The sequence below is a fragment of the Octopus bimaculoides genome, chromosome 3, assembly GCF_001194135.2.
Source record: "Octopus bimaculoides isolate UCB-OBI-ISO-001 chromosome 3, ASM119413v2, whole genome shotgun sequence".
Classification (NCBI taxonomy): Eukaryota; Metazoa; Mollusca; class Cephalopoda; order Octopoda; family Octopodidae; genus Octopus; species Octopus bimaculoides.
Window position 1 is genome coordinate 151,305,641 of NC_068983.1, and position 5,104 is coordinate 151,310,744.

The 5,104-nt window shown below is 34.4% G+C and overlaps 1 protein-coding gene across 3 annotated transcripts in view; it reads right to left on the reverse strand.

Annotated features, from left to right (window-relative positions):
• The window catches only part of LOC106874175 (AT-rich interactive domain-containing protein 3A), a 37,908-nt gene that overhangs the window by 14,187 nt on the left and 18,617 nt on the right, over positions 1 to 5,104 (reverse strand). The window lies entirely within an intron of this gene.

Below are 5,104 nucleotides of genomic sequence, written 5' to 3' on the forward strand. Positions count from 1 at the left end.
TTTCTTAAACATTCACTTGAACAAAACTGTACAAATCCAAATATATGGTACCCTAGGCATAACACCTACATAAACTTCTAACTTGTCTCTTGAGGTCTCTGGGTGAGACTTGGATCCAACTTGTACAAATGCAAAACAAAAGTCAAAAATAAAATAATAATAATAATAATAATAATAATAATAACAACAATAATAATAATAATAATAATAATAATAATAATAATAATAATAATAATAATAATAATAAGAAGAAGAAGAAGAAGAAGAAGAAGAAGAAAAAGAAGAAGAAGAAGAAGAAGACTTTTATACAAAAGCAATGAACGGGCGACATTTAATTATTAACATTATAATCGACAGTCTCCAGTCTGTAATTGGGCAAAAGAAACGTACAAATAGCTTGGGAATAGGTACCTCGTTCCAGCAGTTTTCCATCAAGGACCCAGAGTATAAACGTTAGGGAGAAAGAGAAAGAAAGAAAGAGAGAAAGAAAGAGAAAGAGAGAGGGGAGAGGGAGAGAGAGAAATGAAACAAAATGTCTCTCAATGCAGAGAATAACATCTTGAGTGAGTAGAGTAACTCACAGATCCAGTCACGTGTATAGCTAGGGGCAAGCATTATGCTCATTCGCATGAGTCACTCCCGTCACTTTCAGCGTATTTCAGTAAAAATACTGAAGGATAGAACCACTCTCTTCATTCTTACCATTCTCCCCAAGATTTCTTTGAAAGAAAAATGATGAGGGATTGGCGGCAAAATAAAGTATCTTTAGTCATTTCAAAGCTGTCCATCACACTACTTCTTTCAGTATAGTGACGAGATAGATGAAAATTGTCTACTCTCTCGGCTGTGATGAATCAGTGATAGACTAAGCTGATAACCATATCCATATCCATGCTTCTTCATACGATAAGAGCTATTTGATGCAAATTTACAGGTTATAAGTGCTTGGATACAGCACGGAACATGTGCATATAGATATTATAAACATAGAGAGAGAGAGAGGCATAAATGTGATACATAAAAGACGGTAAAAGTTTGATGCACAGAACATAAGCACCAACAAACAAACGGCAAAAAAGACGTCACTTAAGTAGGATCAAGGCACCTCCTGACTCTGTGCTGGGAAAGGAGTCATCCACGTTCTCCTTGGTTCCCCTAACTCATCTATCCCTCATGATAAGGTTCTGAGAATGAAGTGACATTATCTGTCTCTGCTTCCGCTTTAACTATTTCCGGAGCTTCGGCGGGTGCAGCAGCGGCAGCCATGGTCACTTGTTACTGTCTCTTGTTATCTCCTTCACTTTTTTTTGCATTTATCTTCTTGAACAAGTAGATCCTAATTCTTTCTGAGAATTACGCTATGTATAGTGTCGGTAGAATATTCGCTAACTTCGTTAATTGAACGAATAGGCTGATCGTTAATCGAACAAATTGAAACTCCTCGTCCAAAGTAACAGAAACCCATTTGTATATAATTTCACATTCATACATAGACACATATATGCACATACATGTTTTGATATCATAAGAAATTGCTATAGTCAGTCATAACTTTCGCTCTGACGTCGCACCCATACAAAAGCCCAAAGGACTTAGCACGTCGACTCTTATGATATTAGAAAATATGTTTATTTGAATTTTCATTTCGCATCGAGTTCTATTTATGTCAGTCACATAATGCCATCAGCGTAAGATTATATACTTGGCATACAGCCTTATTTTAAACACGTACATTACAAAATGTGTGTCTGCATATGTATGTATAGAGAGAGGGGAATGATATGGCAAAAGAGAAAGAGATAACGTGACAGCGAAAACTAAAATAAAAGGAAAATGGATTTAAAATGCAAAGAAAAACACATTAAATAAAATGGGAGCATATATACCGCCTTGAATTTGATGAAATCAAGGTCCGATCGATAGGATGTCAACATAAAAGTTTGCAAAAATGCTAAGATCTAGGATTTCGTCACCCACCTTGATACTTTAAAATCATGGAATTCAAAATGTCTGCTGAAGTGACAGAGAGCATTTCAGAGCACAAAAGAACAAACAAGTAAACGAAATTAGTATGTGAAGTAATGGGAAAATTCGATAGTCAGAGATAGATTGCCTTGTTGGTAGGAGACTCACTATTTAATGAAGGATCAATAGTTCGAACCCTTTCACCTCGTCTGCACTAGATAGTTGTATATCAGCTGTAACCAGACGCACCCAGTATATCTGTCAATACACCTCACGTGATTTTTACGATGTATCACGCCCGGCCCAGCAGTAAACTAGTTATTTGTGGTCTTCCTTCCTCAAAGAGCTAATCCACTAGAATTAGCTTTCCTTCCCGGCCAAAGGTTTTCCTTCAGACATTGACTTACAAATATTTAAACTTAACATCAATTGTATCTATCTATCCAGCCCTCGCAGTATCTGTAAATGTTATGGGTGGAGCTAATTCTAATTGCGTAAACCGTTTTTATACTGAGTTTATGGTTGAGCGGCAAAATCCTTAGAGCTTGAACAAAATGCCTTGCCGCATTTGCTCTAAATCTCTGCGTTCTCATTTCAAATCCTTCTGAGATCAACTTTGCCTTTCATTCTTTCGGATGTCAATTAAATAAAATTTGGATCTGGGACGATAGACTGGTGGAATTGTCTGAGCATTTCTCGGGGCATCTTGTGGTATATTTTCAGATTTTGCTTTGTTCTGAGTTCTTGTGTGGTAGATTTAATCCGACATCTACCAACTAGCCCTTATCTGTTGCAAGCATTCGAGTCAAATCTTCGGATTAAGGATAATTTTCATGTAAGCACTAAAAAGGATTAAGGTTATGGGCGCTAAGCTTCCTCTTTAACTAAACAACAAAAAACAAAAAATGGCAAGCACTCTTAGTTCTCTCACATCTCAATTTCCACAGTTCTATGTTGATGTTGATACTGTGGAACGGTATTTACTCTGATGTGCTTATTTTCTTGATAACATTTATGGATTCTATTTCTTGTTTGGCTATAATCATAAAAAGCGTTATGGAAAAGTTCTATCACAAACTTTTCCACATGTAATCAATCAGTAGCCATAACACCCAAAATATGCTTTTCCTTTTCTGACAGACATGATAATAAAAACGGATCCTGTTTGCTTGATTCGAAGAAAAATAGTTGTGATGGTATTTTAAAAGTCAAGAAGATCTGTATGTGCCTAGCAATTTATAGCAAAAATAAAATTAGACAGTGAAGAGATTATGTGATTTTCTCAAGGTTGAATGACATAGAGACATAGTTTGGTCTTATCTAGAACTTGGTGCTGCAATTTTGCTCTTCCTAGAAAGGTCATTGATATTTTACATTAAAGTAAGGCACAAAAACTCTATATTTTAAGTGAGAGGACAGATTATTAGGTATTGGGTATGATTTTCAGGCGCCACCTGAGAGCATTGAGAGCAAAAGTGAAATGAAATGACATCGAAGGGGTAATTTTGTAGCATACTACTTGTCTTCTTGTATCCTTGAAATTAGTGTAATTTCTGTGGAGGACGTGAAGGATGTACCAGATATTTAATGGAGCCCAGAACGTTGACTAGTGTATGTTAGCAAATTATAATAATACACGTATAGAAGACTTAAGAAAAGGAAATGTAGCAGTACATATATATATATATATATATATATATATACACATAGAGAGTGAGAGAAAGAGAGAGAGAGAGAGAGAGAGAGAGAGAGAGAGAGAGAGAGAGAGAGAGAGAGAGAGAGAGAGAGAGAGAGAGAGAGAGAGAGGAGAGCATAAAATAAAACGAACATTTTCTGAGTATTATGTATGTATACGCATGTGTACATATACATGCTTTTCAACAGCAAAATCTATCCTCGGTGAGACTTGAATTCAGAACGGGAGGAAATACAAGACACATTTTTCCTGCGAGTTATCGATTCTTTCATCCTCCACCTTATCCAAATAAAGTTATTCTTCATTCCTTAAATGAACACATTCCGTACAAATATGTCTTGGAGAAATAAAGTCAACTCAATCGGTCAGAGCCTATCAATTGTGTTTTATTTCAACATTTTCAAGTAATTCGAAGATAATAAATGACAATATTATCACTATATGAATCAACATCATAACTATTAACATGTACGTTCTCTTCATTACTAGAAACCTTTATTGTTATCTTAGACGGCAGAATCGACAGGACACCACTCAAAAACCCCTTGCTCTATTTCCTAATGTCAATTTTACATTCAGAATTGAAATCTTGCTACGACACGTTATATACCATTGATCTCTTCAGATTTATCTTTAAATTTCAAGAAAGTACCAGTGATATCCTAGGAGATAATTTCTATTCACTGAATCCATATATCTCGTTAATCTGAGCCAATTTCAAACATATTTTCAGGCAAATATTTCAAGGACCCTCTGCCAATGTGACAGATGTCAAAAGAAGCAGCTAACTGCATCAAAGATAGCAATTTTAACAATGACAGTAACACAGCAATATTCACAGGGGCAATAATATCATAAACATCAACAAAACATAACAATCACTCCCATTAAACGAATGACAATAACAAGTGTAGAGACGACAATTTGAAAATGAAATGAGAAGGTATAAAAGAGAAAGAGTGTAAGAGAGAGACGGAGAGAAGGAGAGAGGGAGCGAAAGAGTGAGAATGAGAGAGAATGGCAGGTATGTTTTACGAATTAATATAGGTAAAGATAATTTCCTTTGATTCTTTATTGTCTTAGGAATTATAAACATAAAAATGTATGTATATCGAGTATTATGTATGTATATGTTCATATACATGCTATTAAATATATTTATGTATTTAAATAAATATATGTATTTCAATATACATACATACATATATATACATAGTAATTGTGAAATTTTTTCGCCATGAACGGTTTGTATTTTTTAAACCGAATGTAGTTTTATGGTGTTATATTTATTTTTCCTGTAGATGTGTAAAGGAATTTTGATTTATTAAGTCTCTTAATGAATTCTTTATACTGAAATATATAATTTAATTATATACGTTTTTGCGTCGTAACTCCTTTATTATTACATACATACATATATATATATATATATATATATATATA